General features: G+C 41.0%; 1 long non-coding RNA gene across 2 annotated transcripts in view; it reads left to right on the top strand.

Annotated features, from left to right (window-relative positions):
* LOC307182557 overlaps positions 1 to 25373 on the top strand; it is a 585550-nt gene that overhangs the window by 369251 nt on the left and 190926 nt on the right. For both annotated transcript variants that reach the window (XR_013827196.1, XR_013827197.1), the window contains exon 7: positions 24391 to 24601. This is a non-coding gene — a long non-coding RNA (uncharacterized lncRNA). The remainder of the gene's footprint in view (positions 1 to 24390; positions 24602 to 25373) is intronic.

The raw sequence follows: 25373 nt of genomic DNA, 5'->3' as shown, positions 1-25373 counted from the left end.
TCAGGGAACACTTAAGCGAGAAGTCAAGGTTGGAACTGACACTGAGAAATGCTTGTAGGACTAGAAGACCAGAGAAGGAAGGTGAAAAGGGAAGAGGGAGGGAGAAAAAGGCAAGACCAAAAGGCATGTGTCCAGTGGTCTGAGAAAGGTTGCTGTAGTCATCAATTGTAGCTAATTTGCTGTCATTAGAGTTGAGGGTTTATATTGGCAAGTGCTCAGAGCTGAGTCTAGAAAATGGGCAGGAGTCAGTCAAGACACGACTTTTAATTTTATGCTAAGAGGATTAAAATTTTTATTTGATATACATCAGAGTCAGTGACACATTTTTAAAGTATAACAGTCTCTTGAGTAAGTGTTTAGGTCATCCCGGTGAGCTACCTAATTTCTTTCCTTCCTTTTGTCAGCCCTGCTTCCCATCCTATTTACTTGCTCTCCTTTTCCTCCTCTCCTGTCTTCCTTTTCACCTACTGTCCTGACCTATTCCCTTCTTTACTTTCTCTCTTTCCTCCTCCCTATCCTCCTAATTTTCTCCTGTCTCAATGGATTAATTTATATTGCTTTGATATTTTTCTATAAAATCCAACATTTTGAAATATTTTAAACATTAACATCATGCCAATGTAGCTTTTGAATTTGTTTGACAGTTTCAAGTATTTTTGAACCTATAAAGTTTAAAATAAAAACTAGTTATTTATCCACTGTAAGATACAAATTCTGTAACCAAAAGAGAATGGAAAGCAAGTCATTCATCTAAACCAATCATTTGAAAATATGGAAATAAGAATGGAATATTATTTTATTCAAGAGTTATTTCCCCCCTGACTTTATGCAAATGGCTTTAAAAAAACTTCAAATAGAAATAGAATACATGCTGTTTTCTTATTTTTTAGCATGCTTTCTTTTTTTTTTTTCTTTGCGGTACGCGGGCCTCTCACTGTTGTGGCCTCTCCCGTTGCGGAGCACAGGCCCTGGACACGCAGGCTCAGCGGCCATGGCTCACGGGCCCAGCTGCTCCGCGGCATGTGGGATCCTCGCGGACTGGGGCACGAACCCGCGTCCCCTTCATCGGCAGGCGGACTCTCAACCACTGCGCCACCAGGGAAGCCCTAGCATGCTTTCTTGATGAATGCTTATTTTGTTGCTAAACATTTTCCTTTCTGATGGTTCTTTAAGATTCAAACCTTTACATGTACTAACCTTTACATTTAATGGTTCACTAAATATTTTTATAGACTATCAAGAAATGTACTTGAGGGCTTCCCTGGTGGCGCAGTGGTTGGGAGTCCGCCTGCCGATGCAGGGGACGCGGGTTCGTGCCCCGGTACAGGAAGATCCCACGTGCCGCGGAGCGGCTGTCCCCGTGAGCCGTGGCCGCTGAGCCTGCGCATCCGGAGACTGTGCTCCAGAACGGGAGAGGCCACAGCAGTGAGAGGCCCGCGTACCGCAAAAAAAAAAAAAAAAAAAAAGAAATGTACTTGAAATGAATGACTTTTCTGTGTTGTACAAAGTTTCCACAGGTACTTATATGCTTTTTTTAAAAATTAATTCAATTTATTTTTTCTTGGCTGCATTGCGTCTTCACCGCTGCACACGGTCTTTCTCCAGCTGCAGCGAGTGGGGGCCACTCCTCGTTGCGGTGCACGGGCTTCTCATTGTGGTGACTTCTCTTGTGGAGCACGGGCTCTAGGTGTGCAGGCTTCAGTAGTTGTGGCACGCAGGCTCAGTAGTCGTGGCGCACGGGCTTAGTTGCTCCGTGGCATGTGGGATATTCCTGGACCAGGGCTGGAACCTGTGCCTCCTGCATTGGCAGGCGGATTCTTAACCACTGCACCACCAGTGAAGTCCTGTTATATGCTTTTTTTTTTTTTTTTTTTAATGCGCTATGCGGGCTTCTCACTGTTGTGGCCTCTCCCGTTGCGGAGCACAGGCTCCGGACACGCAGGCTCAGCGGCCACAGCTCACGGGCCCAGCCGCTCCGTGGCATGCGGGATCCTCCCGGACCGGGGCACGAACCCGTGTCCCCTGCATCGGCAGGCGGACTCTCAACCACTGCGCCACCAGGGAAGCCCTGTTATATGCTTTTTGAATAAGTTATTCCACTAAATGGTTTACGAGAAATGTTAAGAGTCCGTTAGAATTAAATCAAATAGGCGTAAAGACTATCCCAAGTACTGAGTGAGGATCTAATGGGAAGTGTGGAACGGAAATCTTCAAGGTTGGCGAAGGTGAATGTTAAAGCAGGGAAACTAAAATGTTACTTTTGAAAGATTATGTGAATTTCAATTATTTGTTATGAATTTAACTATTTAATTCTGCCCTCTTATTCAACTTGATGTCAGATTTTATACAGATAGATGTCATATGCTTTTATTATTGAGCAACCACTTAATTTGTTTGTTACCTCTCCTCCAATTATTATTTCTGAGTTGTAGAGCAGGTTCCTTGGAAATTTGAACCCAGATATTTTATTTCCAAAGCCTCTAATGAAGTTGCCTGTTAATGTGACAACAGTGCCTATTAGAAATGGGATAATGTCTAAATATTGATTGTGATGTCTGTCACAGCTTTTGGAGTACTTCTGTTTAATTCAGTTTAAAGAAATAAGGAGTTAGGAACTGGCAGATGAAAAGAGTGCATTTAATTTTGAAACATAATTCAGCATATTTACATGTAATATTAAAAATGAGAACTTAAGAAAATTATAGTCATATTATTAATGGTGTTGAATTGTAAAACCATTGCTGTTATACCCATAATGTATGTGCATCTGAGCATTCTATACTTTCCAATGGGATATTTTTTAGTGATTTCAGCAAGCTGACAAAATAGGAGTTTTCCACTGTTATCCCTCCTAGAACATTAATTTTTGACAACCACTTGTGTAGAAAAGTACTTTTGTGGGTGTCCAGGAGTCCAGTGGAGAAGTTATAGCATGCTATTGGAGAAAAAAAACACAAGAAAAGACAGTTGAAGAGGGTAAGAATAATTTCACTTTACATGCATCACCCCTCTGCCAAGGCAGCACAGCTCAATGATGAGGGAAACCCCCTCAGACCCCAATTCCTCCCATGGAGGAAAGTGAGTGCATTGTGAGTGAGCACCTGGCCTCTCCAGGTGTGCAGGACACAGCCCAAGATGCCCACTTCTTTCTCACCTCACCAAGAAAATTGAGGTGATGGGCACGGCTGAGAGATTGGGAGAGGCTGGGAGCACAGCAGTCAGGACTCAGAACTCATCAGAGGACTGTGGACGTGTCACGGACTCCATCAAGAAGACCATCAATGAGCTTTTTGGGATACCTCTCCCATGGAGCCCCCAGCTGGCCCAGGGGCAATCCTAATGCTCCACGTGCCTCACCCCCTCCTGCCTCGTGGCTGACCCCCATGCACCCCGACAGATGGTCGGAGCAAGCCTTTGTAGGTGGAGTGTGAGAACACACAGAAAGCCTGGCCAGCGCTCAGAACTGGGAGCATACACACAAGCTTGAGCATTTCAGGGAACTGCTCCAGGGGACCCACATGGAAGGCTCTCAACGCTTGGCCTGGCTTTGCAGGATTTAGAGGAGGCATACACTCTTAAAAATTCCCCCCTGCAAGAGGAAACAAGAGGTGTAGAGCAGGCACATCCGTAGAAGAGGTCTGAGAGAGCCTCAGAATCGTTAGCTGAGCTGACCGGTGAAGTTAATTTTCTCCTAAAGCCAGTCAGTAAAGACTAGAGGAGGTGACTGCTGCTCCAAATATGAAGACAGCAATGCAAGGTTCGAGGAACACTGCAAATCAAGGAAACATGATATCCCCAAAGGAACACAATGATTTTCAGTAACCACTCCCAAAGAAACGGACGTCTATGAATTGCCTGACAAAGATCTCAAAATAATTGTTTTAAGGAAGCTGGAGAGCTATGAGAGAACATAGACACCTCAACAAAATGAGAAAAACAATATATGAACAAAATGAGAGGTTCAACAAGGAGATGGAAAACCAGAAATTCTGGAGCTGAAGAATACAATGAATGTATGTGACAGCATAAAAACTAATAAAAGTGTAAAGCTAACTGGTAAAGGTAAGTATACTGTCACATTCAGAACTCTAATACTGTAGTTGTGGTATGTAAATCCCTCTTAACTGTAGTATAAAGATTAAAAGAATAAAGTATTACAAATAACTATAATAACTTGTTAATAAATACACCATATAAAAAGTTACAAATTTTTATATCAAAATATAAAATAAGGGAGGAGGTAAAAGGGTAGAGTTTTTGAATGTGACCAAAGTTAAGTTGTTACCAACTTAAAATTAACTTATAAGATGTATTTTATAAACCTCATGGTAACCACAAAGCACAAACCTATAGTGGGTACATAAAAGAGAAAGGGAAAGAAAACAGAATACCATTAAAGAAAATCATCAACTCAAAAGCAAGACAGAAAGAGAAGAAGAAAGCGAGAAAGAAATATAAAACAGCCAGAAAACAATGAAAAAAATGTCAGTAGTAAGTCCTTACCTATCAATAATTACTGTACATGTAAAAGGATCAAACTCTCAATCAATATTTATAGAGCAGCTAAATACATAAACAAATAAACAAAAAACAAGACCCAACTATATGCTGCCTATAGGAGACTCACTTCAGCTTCAAGACACACATAAGCTGAAAGTAAACGGAGGGAAAAAGATTATTTCATGCAAGAAACAAACAAAAGATCATGGGTAGCTCTGTATATATTGGACAAAATAGATTTTAACAAAGTCTATAACAAAAGATAAAGAAGGTTGTTATATAGTGAGAAAGGGGTCAACTCATCAAGAGGATGTAACAATTTTAAATATATGTGTACCCAACATCAGAGCGCGTAATTATAGAAATAAATTTTACTAGGTATGAAGAGAGAAACAAACTATTTTTTTCTGACTATAATGACATAAAACTAGAAATCAATAACAAGAAGAATCATGGAAAATTCACAGATATGTGGAAATTAAACAGTACACTCCTGAATAACCAGTGGGTCAAAGAAGAAATCAAAAAGGGACTCTAAAATGTCTTGAAACAAAGGAAAATAGAAACACAACATACCAAAACTCATGGGGTACAGAAAAGCAGTTCTAAGAGGGAAATTTATAGCAATAAATGCCTACATTAAGCAAAGAGAAAGATCTTAAACAACTTAACTTTATAACTCAAGGAAGTAGAAAAGGAACAAACCTAGCCCCAAGTTAGCTGAAGGAAAGAAAAAAACTCAGAGCAGAAATAAATGAAATAGAGATCAGAAAAATAATACAAAAGATTAATGAAACGAAGTTTTTTTTTTTTTTTTTTTTTTTTTTTGCGGTACGCGGGCCTCTCACTGTTGTGGCCTCTCCCGTTGCGGAGCACAGGCTCCGGATGCGCAGGCTCAGCGGCCATAGCTCACGGGCCCAGCTGCTCCACGGCGTGTGGGATCTTCCCGGACCGGAGCACGGTCCCCTGCATCGGCAGGCGGACTCTCAACCACTGCACCACCTGGGAAGCCCCTAGAGTTGTTTTTTTAAAAAAATAAAATTGACAAATCCTTGACTAGCCAAGAAAAAAAGAGAGGGTACTCAATAAATATAAATGAAAGAGGAGGCATTACACGGATAGCACAGAAATACAGTGTATCATGAGACTACTAGGAACAATTATACGCCAACAAATTCAATAACCTAGAAGAAATGGTTAAATTATTAGAAACATATAATCTACCAAGACTGAATCATAAAGAAATAGAAAACTGAACAGACCAATAGTGAGTGAGGAGATTGAATCATTAATCAATTATCTCCCAAGAAAGAAAAGTCCAAGACCAGATGGTTTCACTGGAGAATACTTCCAAACATTTAAAGAAAAATTAATACCACACCTTCTTAAATTCTTTCAAAACATTGAAGTGGTGGGATCACTTCCAAATTCATTTTAGAAGGCCAGCATTACCCTGATATTAATGCCAGATAAGGAGACTACAATAAAAGAAAATTATAGGCCAGTAGCCCTTTGAACATGGATACAAAAATCCACAACAAATTACTGGCAAACCAAATTCAATATCACATTAAAAGGATCATATACCATGATCAAGTGGGATTTATCCTTGGGATACAAGGATGATTCAACGTATGCAAGTCAATAAATGTGAGCATCACCTTAATAGAATGAAATAAAAATGATTTGATCATCTCAGTAGCCACTGAAAAAGCATTTGACAAAATCCAACATCCTTTTATGATAAAAACTCAAAACACATTAAGTATAGGAGAAATGTACCTCAACATAATGAAGGCTGTACACGACAAACCTATAGTTTACATCATACTCAATTATAAAAAATGGAAGATTCTTTCTCTAAGATGAGGAACGAGACATGGCTGCCTACTCTTGTCACTTATATTGAACTTAGTACTGGGAGTCCTAGCCAGAGCAATTTGGCAAGGAAAAGAAAGAAAAGTCAGTCAAACAAAAAGGGAGAAATAAAATTGTCTCTGCTTGCATATGACATAATCTAACATACAGAAAATCCTAAAGACTCCATTGAAAGCTATTGGGATAAATGAATTTCGTAAAGTTGCATGATATAAATCAACATACAGGATCTGTTGTGTTCCTATACATTAACAACAAACTGTCCAATAAATAAATTAAGAAAACAATCCCATTTATAACAGCATCAAAAAATACTCTAATTAGGAATAAATTTAATCAAGATGTGATTGATCTATACAAGGAAAGCTTTGAAACATTGATGAAAAAATTGTAGGAGACAGAAACGAATGGGAAGATATCTCATGTTTATGGACCAGAAGAATTAATATTGTTAAAATGTCCATCTACAGATTTATGCAACCTCTACCAAAATTTCAGTAAAACTGGAAAAAAGAGGGGCAGAGGGAGATTACACACACAAAGAGAAGGCAGTGTGAAGATGGAGTCAGAGATTGGAGTGACGGCTACAGCCAAGGAATGTGCCTTGTGTGCCGCTGACTGCATTTAACATAGCATCAAAAGAGGTGAAGTTAGAAAGAATTGGCCAATTTGCAAGCAAGAATGAAAATAAAAAGAGAATATTCAGAAATGGGTCTTGACAAAGGCAACTGCTTTCTAAATCCAAACAGTAAGAGAGTATGAGAAACACTTTAGAAAACTTGGAGCCACCACTGCTTATTGAAGATCAACGTTTTGTCCAAGACCAAGTTAAGAATCTAGATTCCACACTTACTGTAAATTATCCTCAATGGATTATTGTGCCTCAAGGCAAAGTTCAAGTTAAGACAATGTGGCCAAATAAAGGTTCTTAATTAGATAAAATGACTTCAGGGCAGAAGCACAACATATTGGTTCTTCTACTCAAGCCTGAAAGTTCAAAGCTCCTGGCCATTAATTTACAAGAGAGACGCGAAGGCAAGAAAGCAAAGCAATATAGCCGTTTTGGTACCTCTGTCAAAAAGCCAGAATTCTGAGTAGGGTTATAGGCACATGAAAAAGATTGGTATTAGTTATATATGAAGCCTGTTAAATGTTTGAAAGAGATGTACTTCCAGAAAGAACTGGGAGTCTGTGACTAAGATTTCAAGTGATGCTTGGACCAGCCCCCCCAAGTATTTCTTACACATCCTTGAAAACATTCCAAATTACTTCTACATGAAATTCTGTCACAGATGCTTAGTTGGGGTATATAATAAAGTGGAGTTCAAGTTTGGCTGTTACTCAGTGAGTCTGAGAATTTTCAAAAGAAAGTTATGAAATTAGGTAATAAAATAAGAAGAGATGTAAAATATATGGATGTTGTTAAGATATAAGAACTAGACTAGAAATATGTAGTGTTGCCTTTATGCCCCATTATATAGTTCCGGATTCTTGGCCAAGAAATCTTATCTTTCTGTGTCACATTGCTCTTTAATGGCAAAACTGTAGTGATAATACATCAGGTAACCATTTCAGAATTTTGTTTTGAGAATATAATGGAAGGGAACGTTCTTTGAAAATGTTACAGAGTGGTGTAAAGAAGAACTTGAGTCACACAGGAAATCAGAGGTCTGTAGTTATCTATATTAAGCCAATAGGTGATGCAGCCTCCACCATCACCTAATTGCCAGCATTTGTTTAGAATAGCCACTTTGTTTTGAGCCTGTAAGATATGTGCACCTGATTATTTTACAATTTAGATACTGAACATTTAAACAAGAAAACATGTCTTTTTCTCAAAAGACAGCTTCTAGATGGAATGGTTTTTAACACCTAAGGTTGATAGAACAAGTGACCATTGTCTTTCCAGATTATATTAAATCTTAATTGTGGCAGGTCACCTAAGTAATTAAGAATAAAAGTAAAATTTTAAAAGTTGGAGGTTCTGCTTTGAAGATAAAAATCTAAGGAGAGCTCAATAGAAAATGTTTTCCTTTAAAGCGAATTTACATTCTGGGCACAGCAAATTGTAATTTTTTTAAACTACAGACTAAGTGAAGCATGAGATGTGAAAGTGTGTATTTCCCCTAGTGCCTCATGAATGCATTCTAGAGCTCTCTCAAAGGTCAAAACCACTCTAAGCAGTGCCGTGTCGATTAAAACTGTCTACGGATTGGAGTGCATTGTGGCTGCTGTTCAGTGACTCTGAGTAATGTCGAAGGCCTGAAAGGGTCCGTCACCTTCAGTAGTCTGAACTGGGGGCCAATTTTTTAATTTATTATTTATTAATTTAGTCTGAACTGGGGGCCAATTTTTTAATTTATTATTCAAAATAGAAGGTATGCTGTCCTGACCAATTTAAGATGGCGACCACAATTTATTTCCTGCCCACGCCACATGCATAGATGAGCTGGCCTGGAGGTGCTGCGCAGTTTCATCAGAGCCCTCAATCTGGGATCCCGAATAATGTATCAGCTGCAGTGTGAACACTGGTGGTAACTGTGAGGGAGTTGTCAAAGCAGAGGCACTGCCGCCATCTTTCTGCCCTCCTCTCGGCCCATAGCAATGCACACAGCCATGTCTGAGACATACAGCGCAAGAAGCTTAAGCCTCCTGCCGGCAGAGGGAAACCAATGGAACCTAATATGTTCAACACATTTGACTGTTAACAGTGCAGATATATTACGCACATTCCAAATGACTACTTCTGTAAATAGAATATTTTTTACTTAAGCATAATGATGTTTTCCCCAAGTCCCAAATTTACTCAGCATTTAGCAGATTTTTCAGTTACTAAGTTAAGAAAAAACCCAGCATTCCAACAATCTAGGGACTAAAATATAGTTTTGTTCATAAGTAATTTTTGTGCTGCTACTGTTTATTCTCTGGCTGTGTTATAGTTCACAGGGGATACTGATGGGTAATTAGAAAATGCTACCAGTGTTAAAGGGGGCTGTCTCATCTCTGCCAGAAACTGGTGCCACTAAAAGTGCTCGCCTAGCAACACTCGCGTTCTCTTGGCAAAGACTGGAATCCCTTCAGCACTGGCTGGCAGGCAGTGCCACTTTGGGGGAGCTTGAAATCATCATTAGAGAGCTGCTGTGTGAAAGATGAAAGTACAAAAGGGACTTAGGATGTGAGAGTGCGAAAGTAAGTTTGAGTTTTATGAAAGCCCAACATCTGAAAACCAGATACAATTTTTATACATTTTTGCTATATAAAATGCTCATTTTATATAATCACTATAGATTGAACTTTGTATCAACAGAAAATGACTCCTTTAAATTTAATATTTAAAGAATTTAATCGTTTTAACCTGGAATCCTACTTTAGCTATTATATTTATATCCTGCTTTCTTTGTATTTATATGTTTTGGACACATTTTACACATTTTTGATCTTCCTATAAATTTTTATCATTGATTTTTCTTGTTGATAGCATATATTTTTAAACTTACTTGAGAACCTTGGTCTTTTAGAAAGGAATTTTAAGCAATTTATGCTCATTTAAATGAGAGTGATTCAGCAAGATGGCTGAATAAGATTCTCCGCACACCCCCCCCCCCGCCCCCGCCCCCGCCCCCGCCACACCTCTTTTCAACAAAAATAATTTGGCAACCATCCATGGAGAAAAGCCCTTTTGTGCGAGCTTTGGGATTCTGGCAGGAGACTGTGAAACTGTTATTGACCCTCCTGCGTTGGACCCCAGCAAGTGTCCTTACGCCTAGTGTCGCTGGAGCCAATAGAACAAGACCAAGTTGGGTTCAGAAGCAAAGGAGGGTTTGACTCTTTGATCAGAGAGTGGAGAGGGGCTAGCTCAGGCTCTAGAGCACAGGCTCTCCTGACAGGCAGGGGTCGGGGCTACTAGGTAGGGTCTTATCACAGGGAGGGGCAGGGTTCTCCCGGGGGTGTAGGGGGAAGGGGCGCAGCTGTGCTGTTCAGGCTCCAGACCACAGTGCCAGTGCAGCGTCTGCGCACAGCCCGCTGCCAACACCATCTTGGATGGAGTGTCGTGCGCGGCATCTGCCCACGGCCCTGAGCTGAGGTGCCGGTGTAGCCATTTAGCGCCAGGAACTCCAGGCTGAAGGGACAGGTCTGAGGCCTCTGCATGTGAACCCTGTGAGCCAGTGAAACTAGACTAAGCACAAAGGAAAAGAAAAAAAAAAAAGGTTAGACTTTATTACCCAGATTCTATTTTTATTTCCTGGGAATTGTTAATGGACTTTGCTGGTGGCAAATTCCTCCTCTACCATTTGTCCTGCTCCTAATTCTTGAGGGGCGCTGAAGGCGCAGGTCCATGTTCTGTGACTGCTTCCTGCTGAGTGTGGGCGTCATTATAACCCTGGTGGAGGAGTGGAACTTCTGCCAGTGGCCTTTGGCTGTGTTTAGATGTGTTTGCCTCGTCCCTGACCGTTCGTCTCCTTGAGTGACTACCATTTGTCTATCCTTTTGGAGACAAAGGACACCAGGCAATTTAAGATATGCGGCCTAAATATTAACAAGAGAACAGTGGTCACGTCTCAACTTTTTCCCAAGAGTGCAGGTATCTCGGTCTTTGGTCTGTAGGCAAGTGTGCGCTGATGTCAAGGCTCACTGCTGTGGCCTGAATCTCCCTGCTCACACTTGTGTTTTTCAGAAGAGAAGCTTCAGGTCAGAGAGTGGTTTGCATGTGTAGTCAGGGGGGGTCCATTGCCCCAGGTTGTCTTTCCAGAGGTTGGGGCTCTGGGGCCTCTTTAGTGTGTTGTTCCCGAGGAGTGACCCCTGCGACTCCAGGGCAGAGTAAGTGGTAAGGTCATTGAGAGAGGCCCGTTCCACTTAGGACTGAGCTGATCTTGGGGGCTGCCAGTTTTCCAGGTTTTTGGGTGCACTCAGGCTTCTGGCCAGAAGGGGTAGAGGGGCAGGTTAGTGGATGCGGGCTGCACCTGGTCACCATATTCCATGAGAGCTTTCATGTCTTCTCTTACATGGAGGACATACGTGAGTTGTTGTATTTCAAGGCGGATAAGATGTCCCTTCTTCTGAGCTTGGGAATGGGTCTACCCTACATGAGTTCAAATGCACTTAACTTTAACTTATACTTTCGGGCTAACTACATGTGGAGCAGGGCAATGGGAAGCCACTTAATCCAATTTTTTTGAATTTTCTGACATAGCTTGGCCAAGGCCCATTTCAAGGTTTGAATGGTTGGATCTCTCTACTTTCCCCAATGATGACTGGGGTCTCCAGGCTGAATGCAAGGTCCGATTTTTATGCCCAAGGCACTAGTGGAGTGGCCAGCAGGGTGTAGGAATTAGGAACTACTGGATGTATATCCTTGGTGGCTTCATTGGCTACCCTGCAGTCCTATACCATCAGGTATTCCCCATTAGGTTTCTTTACAGGGAGAATGGGGGTACTTCAGGCTGATTGGATGGTCTGATAAGGCCCTTGTCAGTTGGGCCCTGTATAACAGGTGAGATGCCCAACAAGGCCTCCCGATGGAGAGGGTACTGTTTTCTCTTGGACCACCCGTCCCTGGGCCCAGACCATGGGATTTATTCCAGGGAGGTCAACTTGTTCTGTCCATAGAGGTTTGTCCTCAGCCATTAACATAATAATCATGTGCCCTTTGTCTAAGGGGATGCCAGTTTCCAGTTCTTCTCCCATTGGGTGGGTAGTAGCCCCAAATTTATGTAAGATATCTCTTCCTAGCAGGGGTATAGGGCATTCGGGGACATGTAGGAAGGAATGGGTGAGCATGTGGTCATCCAGTTTACATTCTCATGGTTCTGTGAATACCTGTTCTTGAGCTTTCGCCATAATTTTACAACTCTTGTGACCAGGTTTGCCTCATCTGGTGTCAGAACTGAGTAGTGGCACCAGTGTCAACTAAGAATTCGACAGGCTTTCCCTCTATGTCTAATGTCTGCCAGGGCTCCTTGGGTTTCAGCTGGAATGCAAGCTTAGGAGCCCCTGGCCCCATCATTTTTCATCTCTTTGGACCATCTGCCTTTGAGGGTAGTGGCGGACATCTGCCGTCTCCATCCGCCTTCAGGGGTGGTGTGGGCATTATCCCTTCCTGTGCCCCTCTTGTTTTTATATGGCACGCTGATTGGGTCCTATTTCTTTGGCTTGCTGTCCCTCAGTGAGAGCTGGGGGTCACTCACCGAATTCGAGCGTCTCTGTGGGTGGTTAGTCCAGATTCCCATGCTGACCCGTTGCCATTGGAGGGCAACAGCCAGTAGGTGGGCTTGTCTCTAGGCATTTTTATCCTCTGAATTCTCTTCTATTTCTCAGTTATGAAACACCCAATAGGCAACCTCTAAGAGGCAAGAAGTGCGGGTATCTGATTCTATTTCCAGTTTCTGACATTTACACCTAATTTCAGGAGCACTTTGGGAAATGAAGTACGACTTCAGGATTACATTCCCTCCCAAAGACTCCGGGGTCAGTGGTACTATAGATTCGGACGTATTCCCTGAGGTGCTCTAGGAATGCCAAGGGGTTTTCTGTTGCCTCCTGATTGATTTCCCTTCTCTTATTCCAGTTGACAGGTTTCTTTCCAGCTGCCTGGATTCTGTTTAGGATCATATTTTTATAATGGCTCAGCCTCTGTGTTCCACCCGCTTCTCCAGTGTCTTGGAGGTCCCAGTTGGGTTCGTTATCTGGGACTGCTTGGTTCCCAGGTCTGAAAATAGTAGGACCTACATTGCTTCTGTTCTCTTTGTCTGCTTCCTCTTGGGCATTTGAAAAGGCCATGGCCTTTTCTTCCCCATTTGGAGTACATTGAGGAGGCTCTGCATGTCAGCCCAGGTGGGGTCATGGGTCTGAAAGATTCCCCTAATCAGATTCAGGAACCTCTCTGAATCTTCTCTCAACCCCTTACTATGACTTTCAGATCAGAAGTGGTAAATGGGAGGTGTACCTGGATGGGCCCTCCTTCTCCATCAGGGACTTTCCTCAAAGGGAATACTTTTCCTGGTGGGTTGGTGGACCCTGGCTGGTAATTAGTCCTACTTTGTGCACTTCAGGACTGGGTTCTGGGGGATGGAGCTGGTATGGTGGGGGCCCAAATTGGGACATATGAGGGAAGGGGGAAGGGAGGGAGCAGCAAGAGGAGGGTTAGAGAGATCTAGAAGGTCCTCAGGAGGAGGGTCAAGGACTGGTATTACCTCAGTGGAGGAGAGCCTGCATCCCTTTCGAAGGCCTTTGTTCTGATATAAGGCCATACAGAACTGGACATAGGGAATTTCATCCCGTTTCTTTTGTCTCTGGCATAGCAGGTCCAATTGTAAAATGGTGTTGTAATTTACAGACCCACTGCTGGGCCAGATGTCCCCATCTCTCAGCAGCTATTGGGGCCAGGCTGTATTACATTGGAAGATTAAATATTTTGGGGTCGGGGGTGCACCCTTCAGTATGGTGGACATTTGCTTCCCCCTACCTCAGATGTTCTGTTTTGAATTTGTTCCCAGATGCTGAGGGAGGTGGTTGGAGTGACTTCTTGGCACACAAATGCCACAAGATTTAACCCAAGTAAGATTTCCAGTTCAGGAAATTTGCAACCAGCCCCAAACTATTAGTGGATTCCTCAAAAGACCAAAATAGGAGAAATCCAAATGGCATGGACTTTGATATAACTGGGGGTTTCCCTTGAATTTGTAATGGCTTGTGCTTGAGATAGTTAGTCCCTTCTCAGTCAGAATGTCCCACAGGAGGTTAGACAGGACTTCCTCCAGGCCAGAGGAGCTTAGCCATGTTAGTTCCTGACCAATGTGGACTTGTATGGAGTGGCACAGCTGTCTCAGGTGGGGTTCTTCTCTTTCCTCCTTTCGGGTGAAAGGAGGAGTTTTTTGACTTCCTGCTGGGTGAGAGCTGAACGCATGTGGGATTCCTACAAGTTACTCACCAGATCACTGGGACAGCTGGTATTCTGTGCTGATACTGGGAGGAGAGCTCGGGGAACTTTGGTTGATAAAGAATTACCCAAGTTTCGCCTCACAAGCAGAGGGGAAGGAGAGGTAGGTCAGTGGCTGTTCCTGGTCTTTTGAGTGGCTCATAGGGCTTCTCAGCCCACTTCAGAGAAACCAGCACTGACCAGAAGAGCTCAAGTCATGGTCACGTACCTACCTTGGTACCCTTTCACACTCAGGCATCTCCAGTGCCTTTCCCTGAATTGGGCATCCTTGTTCCATTTTGTCAGGTGGTCCTCACTACCTGGGCCTTTTCCCAGTCTTGCGTCTTGGCTCATGGGGCTGCCCGATGTCCTTTTTCAAACTGGAAGCGATGGTGGAGAATGCTATGGTTGACCCCTGGAGTTTAGTGAGGAGGCAAAAAAAAAACCATGGTGTGGCTGCTACTGGCTTATCCAGAGGCTGAGAGGACAGCATTACTGGTGAGACAGTGAGCAAAATGGCCATGGCTCCTTCTCATCCACAGGCCCCCACCATCCCTGGGTGTCTGGCACCATGGGAAGGCCAGTCAAAGGCAGTGAGGAGACATGCATGAGTTTCAGTCTCCAATCCCCTATGGATCCGCTGTGATCCCCTCAAGGTGGCGCAGTCCAGATGACTCTGGGGGCTATGCTGTGTGTGTGCCCCACACCCAGGTATCGGGTTGCTAGGCAGAGGTGCTCTGAATTCGGTCAAAGCCTGTCACATTCTGATCCATCAGAGTGAACTCAAAGATCAGAGGCAATCATCCTCACATGAAACTCCCAAAGCCTCTGCCATCCTTCCACTGGAGCTGGTGTGAGCCAGGGTGAGCTGGGAGCCTCCTGGATAAATGCAGGTGAAAAGGCCGTGGTCCATCCATCCCATCTGGGTCACCAAAATTTTGTTACTGACCCTTTCAAGTTGGGCCCCAGTAAGGGTCCTTTTGCCCAGTGTTGTTCGAGCCAGTAGAATAAGACTGGATTTGGTTCAGAAACAGAGAGTAAAGCTTTATTCTTTAGTCAGAGCATGGAGAGGTACGAGCTTGTGCTCTAGAAGACAGGCTTCCCCGACAAGCTGTGGGCAGTGCTGCTTTACTATATTATCATCAGTGGGGAGGGGACAGAGTTCTTGTGAGTCAAGGGTAGGGGGGCAGCAGTGCTGCTCGCACCCCAGATTGCAAAGTCGTGTGCAGCATCTACCCAGGACCCTGAGCTGAGGTCCTGGAGCAGCCTTTTCGCACCAGGAGTTCTGGTCTGAAGGGCCGGGTGCCAGGCCTCTGCACGCGGGACCCTGTGAGCCAGTGAGACGAGACTAAGCACGAAGGAAAAGAAAAGATTAGACTTTATTTTATTACCCATATTTATTTTTATTCCCCGGAAATTGTTCATGGGCTTTGCTGGTAGCAGAACCCCAGTGGAGACCGAGACTGAGGAGAGCCATTTTGAGAAGGCAGGCCCACACCAGGCAGCTGACAGAACAAGGTCTCTGCTGTAGACAAGGAAACAGCTCTGTACCCCTGAGGACTAGGCTATAGTCTCATTTGTCAGGATGCAAAATCACCATCAAAAGGTCAGTTGCATTTGTATGCACTAACAGCAAACTATTTGGAAGAAAAAAACCCCACAACCATATTGACAGTAGCATTAAAAACAATAAAATACTTAGAAATAAGATTAACAAAAGGTGAAAGATCTGTACACTGAAAACTATAAGACTTTGATGATAGAAATTGAAGCAGATGCAAAAAAATGAAAGACTATTCTTTGTTCATAGATTGAAAGAATTAATATTGTTAAAATATCCATACTTCTCAAAGCAATGCATAGATTCATTGCAATCCCTATCAAAATTCCAACGGCATTCTCACAGAAGTAAAAAAAAAATCTATCCTAAACTTAGTATGAAATCACAAAAGATCCTGAATGGCCAAAGCAATCTTGATGAAGAAACAAAGCTGGAGGCATCACACTTCAATTTCAAACTATACTACAAAATGATTGTAATCAAAGTATGTTACTGGAGTAAAAAACAGACACATAAAGCAATGGAACAGAATCAAGGACCCAGAAATAACCCACGCCTACATGGTCATCTAATATTTACAAGAGAGCCAAGAACATTCCATGGGGACAGGATAGTCTCTTCAATATAGGATGTTGGAATAAATGGATATTCACACGCAAAAGCATGATTGACAGAAGCTTACAGCACTCACAAGAATTAACTCAAAATGATTTAAAGACTTAAATATAAGATCTGAAATCATAAAACTTCTAGAAGAAAACATAGAGAAAAAACAAATTAACGTTGGTTTTGCAAATGATTTCTTGGATATGATACCAAAAACAAAGGCAATAAAAGCAGAACTCCACAGTGGCACTACATCAAACTAGAAAGCTTCTACACAGCGAAGGAAATAATCAACAAAATGAAAAGGAAATCTACAGAATGAGGGAAAATATTTGCAAACCATATATCTTATAAGGGTTTAATATCCAAAATATAATAGGAATTCATACAACTCAATAGCAATAAAGCCCCAATAATCTGATTTAAAAAATGGGCAAAGTACCCAAATAGATATTTTTCTAAAGATGATATACAGATGGCCAACAGGTGCATGAGAAGTTGCTCACCTTATCAGGAAAATGAAAATCAAAATGACAAGGAGATATCACCTCACAGCTGTTAGAATGGCTAGCATCAAAAAGACAAGAGATAACAAGTGTTGGTGAGGATGTGGTAAAAAAGAAACCCTTGTGCACTGTTGGTGGAGATGTAAATTGTTACAGACATTGTGGAAAACATTATGAAGATTCTCAAAATTTAAAAATAGAACTACTGTATCATTTGGCAATACCACTTCTGGGTACATATTTGAATGAGGTGGAATATTTATCTGACAGCGGTATCTATATTCCTATGTTTATTGCAGCATTATTTACAATAACCAAGGCATGGAAACACCCTAAGTGTCCCTTGATGAATGAATGTATAAAGAAAATCTGGTTTATATATACAATGGAATATTTTTCAGCTATGAGAAAGAACTCCTGCCATTTGAGACAACATAGATGGACGTGGAGGGCATTGTGCTAAAAGAGATAAGTTAGAGAAAGACAAATACGGTATGCTCTCACTTAATATGTGGAATCTCAAAAAGTTGAACTCATACAAAGAATAGATGGGTGGTTGCCAGGGACTGAGAAGTAGGGGAAATGGGAAGATATTGGTCAAAAGGTACAAATTTGCAGTTATAAGATGATTAAGTTCTGGGGCTTTAATGTAAATTATAGTTAATATAGTTAACAATACTGTATTGTATGCTTGAAAGTTGCCAAGAGAGTAGATCTTAGATGTTCTCATCACATGCACAAAAAATGGAACCATGTGAGATGTTAAAAAACAAAACTCAATTGAGTAAATATTAAAGATCTTACTGGTTTTATTCAATGATTTATGAATTGGGCAGCATCCAATCTAGGTAAAAATGCAGGCTGGTTATTGCTAAGTTACTTTCTCTATAGTGGATGGCAGGTGTCTATCAGGCAGATTACCTGACTAGTGCTGATCAGGCGATCCTAAGTGACTGGTCTAAGATTCCATTTCTAGGAGAGCCAAAACTAATTAAGTCTCTTGTGACGTTGGACGTAGCATATGTAGCTCCATTTTGGGCCAGTTGTTTTGTTTTTTAACAGAAATAACGGATTAACCTCAGAAGTAACCTTATTGTAATCATTTCACAAGGGAAATATGGTATATATTGAATCATCACATTGTAGTCCTTAAACTTACACAATTTTGTATGTCAAATAGATCTCAATAAAGCTAGAATAAATAAATAAGAATCTTTTGGCGTTAATTCTATCATAGGAGTTATTAATTGATATTTTATGGTTCCTTTTTGGTTTCTTCTATCATGCTTTATAAAATATGTTTATATTTTGATTTTTGATAGTTATTTAAAAGTTAGCTATTTTTAAAGATGTTATAGAAAAACTTAAATATTCTGAAGTTACATTTGGACTTTCCTTAGCATTTCCTACCTTAGAATTTCTCATTATTGGCAATTTAACCCTTCTAATAGATCTAGTCATAAACCTTGGTGTCATCTTTGACTCCTCTCTTACAATCAGTAATGAGTTCTTGTTGGCTTTAATTTTATATGCAGTGCAAAATCCAGGTACTTCCTGCCACTTCCACTGTTAGGATTTTGGTCGAGGCCACTAGCATCTTTACTTGCATCACTGGGGCATCTCTTAACTGCTCTCTCTGCTTCTACATTTGTCCCCCTGAGCTAATTTCAGCAAAGGATCTAGAGAAGTCCTTCTTGTATATGTTAATTTACCTCTCCTTTCTGCTCACATCCCTCAGTGATTCTCCATTTCTTTAAAGTTCAATACTTGCAATGACCTACAAAGCCTCACGTGATCTGTGTGCCTCCTGTCTCCCCTCTGTGCCTTTCTGGTGCACTGTTCTTTCTTGTGGTCACTTTGCTCCAACTGGGCCTTTGCACTGGCTCTTCCCTCTGCCTGCCGTGCTCTTCCTCCTGAATCCTTGTGGTTCATACCTCACTGCCTTCAATTGTTTGCTTGATTGCTTGCTGCTTTCTCAGTGAGCCTTGACTTTGCCACTTTATTTTAAAATGCTCCCTGTTCTCTCTCCCCTCCCCTCTTCCAAACCCAGGTACTCCTACTTCTCTATAACACTTTCCTTTTTTCTATATTATTTTCATCTTCTAATGCACTGCATAATTTAGTATGTGATATGTTTTGTGTTTATTGCTATCTAGATTTTAAACTCTATGAGGAAAGGGATAGTTTATCATTTTATTTTCTCTGATATATTCCAAGTGCCTAGAACAGTTTCTGGCATATAATAGGCATTCAGTAAATATGTGTAGAATAAATGGATGAAAGAGCATAAGTAATTCAGTAAAGCAAAAATAAGAAAGAGCACAAAGACTGGAAGAAAATAATATTTCTCTCATTTCTCACAAATGATATAATAATGTAGGAAAATTATACACACATACACAGATAAATTATTAGAATTTACATGATTAAGTTACAAGACTGAATTAACAACATTAAAATAAAAATAAATAAACATTTCCCTACATTCCAGCAACTCACATTTAGGAAAATAATTATAAAAATCAATAATTTAAAGTGACATTAGAAATACAAAATTCCTTAAAGTAAATCTAAATGAACATCCATCAGTTCTTTCCTGAGCAAAATATAAAAATACATTGAGAGACAGTAAAGAAGACCTAAATAGAGAAGTCCATCTTGATTATAGATTCAAGACCAATTTTAAAAATATGTAAATTCCCCTCTGATTCTTAGAGTAATGCAACTGCTTTCAAAATCCCAGCAGAATCATATAACTTGACAAGCTCATATTTATGTATATATAAATGGAAAGGTTGATAGTCATCAAGACAGTCTAAAGCAAAACAATAGAGGAAAAACTTTCTCTAGCACGTGTCAAGGATTACTATAAATTTATTATAATTAAGACAGTGTGATGTTGGCACAAACTACAAGCAAAATACAAAGCTCAAAATCAGATCCACTAATACGTGGACATGTTCATATGTGACAAAGATGAGGCACAGGTCCTTGGGGTTTCGGATGGACACCTGAATAAATGGTGCTGCCCCAGTTAAGAATCCGTTGACATACCACGTTTTATTGTGCTCACTTTATTGTGCTTTACAGATATTGCATTGCTTAACAAACGGAAGGTTTGTGGCAGTCCTGCATCGAGCAAGTGTTTTGGCGTCACTTTTCCAACAGCATTTGCTTACTTCATGTCTTTGTGTCACATTTTGATAATTCTCGCAATATTTCAAGCCTTTTCTTTATCATTATATTAGCTATGGTGATCTGTGATTGGTTATCTTTGATATTATTACAACTACTCTCTGGAGGCCCAGACAATATTTACCATTTTTTAGCAATTAGCATTTTTTAAATTAAGGTATGTGCATTTTTTTAGATATAATGCTATTGCATACTTAATAGGCTACAGCATGGTGTAAACATAACTTTTACATGCACTGGGAAACTGAAAATTTGTGTGACTTGCTTTATTGTGGTATTTATTGTGGTGGTCTGGAATTGAACCAGCAATATCACTGATGTATGCCTGTATATGGACAAAAAAATTGGACTTCACCTCAATACTACCACATATAAAAAGCATGCCCCAAGTGAATTAAATATTAAGATATAAAGGCAAATCTTTAATGCTCTTAGGAGAAAATAAGGAAAAATATTATGACTTCAGGGAAGTGGTGTAATACTTAAAGAAGTAAACAAGCAAAAAGGACCCCCCCCAAAATAAAGAGTGTTTGAGTACATTAAGTTAAAACTTCCATTCATCACAGCCATTATATAAAAGTAACTGGCAAAGGGCTCTATTCAGAATATACAATAAACTCTACAAACCAATAAGACTTTAGAAAAATTTTAAATGGAGAAACTGAATAGATCATATTAATTTTGGTTGTTCAGTTCAATGAAATGGCTTGTTTGACTAAATTTTTTTCATATATTTTTTGAATTTAATAAATTATTTTATTAGTAAGAAACTTATTAAAATTATTAATATTATTATGGAATTTAACCCATTGATGGAGCTCTTTTATTCCCCCAAGTAGAAACTTTATTAGGCAGAACTGCTATTTATTGGTAAGTAATAAGGTCTTAGGAGACTGTTTTGTTTTTAATTATTCTTTCTTTTTAAAATTTTTCATTAGTTTTTATTGTGAAATATGTACATAAGGATATATATACTTTATATGTAGAGGGTAAATAATAAGTGAATAGTAATTTACCCACATCAAACACAATATATTATTTAGATTTGCAAGTTTTTGGAACTTTTGGTCATATATTTATTCTGTAATTTGCTTGCTAACAATTGTTGATATTCACCTACAGTTATCTATATAACCATAGTTTATTCATTTTCTTTCTCTCTCTCTTTTTTTTTTTCTTTTAGTAAAACACATTTTAATACTAAATGTTAATAGTTATCTCTAGGTGGGGATTATAGGTAATTGTTTATTTTTCTTTTATTTAATTCTAGCTTTAACATCTTCATAATGAACATATGTTAAGAAACAAAAATTATTTTTTTTTTCGGTACGCGGTCCTCTCACTGTTGTGGCCTCTCCCATTGCGGAGCACAGGCTCCGGACGCGCAGGCTCAGCGGCCATGGCTCACGGGCCCAGCTGCTCCACGGCATGTGGGATCTTCCCGGACCGGGGCACGAACCCGTGTCCCCTGCATCGACAGGCGGACTCTCAACCACTGCGCCACCAGGGAAGCCCCAAGAAACAAAAATTATTAATAAAAATAGTCAAAGTTCTTTTTAAGAAATGATGATGCATGCATGGGGAGGTCAGCTCAGTGCTTTGTGACCACCTAGAGGGGTGGGAGGGAGGGAGACGCACGAGGGAGGGATTATGGGGATATATGTATACATATAGCTGATTCACTTTGTTACACAGCAGAAATTAACACAACATTGTAAAGCAATTACACTACAACAAAGATGTTAAGAGAAAGACATTATGATGCAGTTTAAAAATTTTTTCTGTGTATTATCTGTAATGTCATTTTTTTTGCCTTTCTTCTTTTGGAATGTGAGTATCCCAAAAGAAAGGTGACATTAATACATGTAATTTTTACATATTGTTTGGTTGCTGAGGGTTCCTTTTAATGACTGAAACTACTTAGCAGAAACTTTTTTTACAAAAAGCTTTACTGAAACATCTTTGACATATAAAAATTATAAATATAATACCAGGACCTGGTATTATTTTTTGATATATGCATGCATTGTGAGAAGATCACCACAGTCAAGCTAATGAACATATCCATCACCTCTACGTGGTTACTGCTTTGTGGTTACTGCTTTGTGTTCATGTGTTCATGTGTTCATGTGTCCAGAAGATTGAATTGAAGATTGAATTGAAAATGTATCATCTTGGAAAATTTCAAGAATACAATAGCATATCATTATCTATACCCACCCTGCTGTACATTACATCTTTATAACCTGTTCAGTTGACCTAACTGAAAATTGATAACCTTTCACCAAGATCATCCCATTTCTCCCTTGCCCAGCGTCTGGCAACCACCATTCTACTCTGCTTCTATGAGTTTGACTATTTTACATTCCACAAAGTGAGATCATGCAGTATTTTCCTTCCTGTGTCTAGCCTATTTCACTTAGCATAATGTTCTCCAGCTGCTTCAACAAACATAGGGGTACAGATAATCTCTTCAAGATACTGATTTCAATTATTTTGGATATATACACAGAAGTGGAGTTGCTGGATCATATGGTAGTTCTAGTTTTAAGCTTTTGAGAAATCGCCGTATTATTTTCCATAATGGTTGTACCAATTTACATCCCCACCAGCAGTGTACAAGTTTTCCCTTTTCTCCACATGCTCATCAATATTTATCTTTTGTATTTTTGATGCTAGCCATGCTGACTGGTGAGGTGATACCTCGTTGTGATTTGATTTGCATTTCCCTGATGAGCAGAGATTTTGAGCACCTTTGCATAACTTGTTAGCCATTTGAATTTCTTCTTTTGAGAAGTGTCTGTTTAGGTCCTTTGCCCACTTGTTTTTTGGGTTTTTTTAAATACAATTTTTTTTTTTAGAGCAGCTTTTGGTTTACAGCATAATGGAGGGAAAGGTATAGAAGTTTCTTATATACCCTTGCCTCCACACATGTGTAGCGTCTCCCATTATCAACATCCTTCACCAGAGTGGTACATGTATTGCAGTTGATGAACTATATTCACACATCAGAATCATTCAAAGTCCATAGTACACATTATGGTTCACTCATGGTGCTGTACCTTCTGTGGGTTTGGACAAATGGTAATTACATATATCCATCATTATGGTATCATACAGAGTATTTTCACTGTCTTAAGAATTTTCTGGGCTCTGCCTATTCATCCATCCTGCCCTTACCCAACCCCTGGCAAATGCTGATCTTTTTACTGTCTCCACAGTTTTGTCTTTTCCAGACTTTTGTATAGTTGGAATCATACAGTATGTAGTGATTGACTTCTTTCACTTAGTAATACGCATTTATGTTTCCTTCATGACTTTTCAAGGCTGGATAGCTCATTTCTTTTTAGTGCTGAATAATATTCCATTGTCTGGATGTACCACAGTTTATTCATCCATTCTTCTACTGAAGTAGAAGTCTTTGTTGCTTCCAGATTTGGGGAATTATGAACAAAATTGCTATAAACACGTGTGTGCATGTTTTTGTGTGGACATGTTTCCAGCTCTTTGGGGGTAAATACCAAGGAGCATGGTTGCTGGATCATATGGTAAGAGTATGTTTAGAGGGCTTCCCTGGTGGTGCAGTGGTTGAGAGTCCGCCTGCTGATGCAGAGGACACGGGTTCGTGCCCCGGTCCGGGAAGATCCCACGTGCCGCGGAGCGGCTGGGCCCGTGAGCCATGGCCGCTGGGCCTGCACGTCCGGAGCCTGTGCTCCACAACGGGAGAGGCCACAGCAGTGAGAGGCCCGGGTACCACAAAAAAAAAAAAAAAAAAAAAAAAGAGTATGTTTAGAGAACCAGAACCAGTGGTGGCAGCAGGGCCAGCTCCACCTGTGTTGGATCTTAGTGCCAGGATGCCTGTGGTGATACTTGCTGGGGCTTTTCTGGTCCAGGGAGGGGTGTTCTACCGGCTCAGGCAGCTGGGATCTCTGAGGACAAAAACTGCAGCTCCCTCGGTGACGAAGGCTTCAGGGGATCTGCAGCAGATGCAATGGCTGTTAACCAGCAGCCTCCTCAGTGGTGAAAGCTGCTATAGGGTCCTCTGAGAACAGGCTGCTGTGTCCACTCCCAGGTCCTGGTTGGTGAAAGTTGCAGGGGGTCTGTGGTGACTGCGAGGGCTGTTCAGGCCCACAGGGAAAAGGCTATTGTGGTCTCCTGAGAGCAGACCACAGGGTCCCATGGTGTCGCCCTGCCCTTCTAATATCCCTGCCTTTCTTCTTTGTTCCTAGTTGTCTCCAGATGCCTCTGCTATGCCCATCACCCCAGTGGTGTTGATGGGATGAAACTGCAGCAGGTCCTTCAGGCAGCGCCTGGAGAGTCTGGGAGAGTTGGATGTTGACCCTGCTTTACTTTCCTTCCTGCCTGCCCAGTGGAACCCACCAGTGGAGGGGATCCCTTTTGGCACTGAGCTATGCTGGCCTGGGGGACAGGATGATGCAGGTGAGATGAAACTTTTCTTCCTACCTTTTCGTTGTGGTTCTTCTTCTTTTTTTCTTTATTGCGTTGCTGTAGCTTCTTGACTGGATGCCAGAGCTCTCCTAGAGCTATTTTTGTTTGTGGGTAGTTGTCCAATTACTGTCTCTTTGTGGAGAGTTGAGGGTGAGATTTCCTCCTGTGCCATCTAGCTGACATCACCCGGTAGAACTTTTGTAGCTCATTCATTTTCACTGCTATGGGATATGCCGGCATTTTATGATAACCACAATTATTTATCCATTGTATCGTGACAGACACCTCCCTTTATGTATTTATTTAGCTTTTGCTTTTACGAACAATACAGCTATGAATATTCTCTTGTGCGTCCTCTAGTGGTCGTGTACAAAGTTTTCTTTAGGGGATTCTTCTTCTGGCCTAGCTGGGGAAAACTCTGGTGGCTGCAGACGTTTAACAGCTCGACTGGGTGTGCAGGGTCCACAGTGGCCTCACTTAATCTGATGCTGGTTTTTGGCTAAGGCAAATCTGTTATCCTCTATCTGGCTTCTCTTCTTCCAGTTGGCTGAATTGGGTTTTTGCACAGCAGGATGGTCTCAAGGTTCTCAGAAGGTGAGAGCAAGAGATGCAAGGTCTCAAGTTCTAGACTCTTGTCATTCTCACCCATGCTATTGGTCAAAGTAAGGCACGAGATATGTCTGGATTGAAGAAGAGGGGACATAGATTTCACCTCTCATAGCCACGTTTACAACCCAGCACAGTCTAATCTCTAACCAAAGTG

This window comes from Stenella coeruleoalba, assembly GCF_951394435.1.
Source record: "Stenella coeruleoalba genome assembly, chromosome: 1".
Lineage (NCBI taxonomy): Eukaryota > Metazoa > Chordata > Mammalia > Artiodactyla > Delphinidae > Stenella > Stenella coeruleoalba.
Note: the sequence above shows the minus strand (reverse complement) of the source record. Positions and strands in the feature narration are given on the sequence as shown.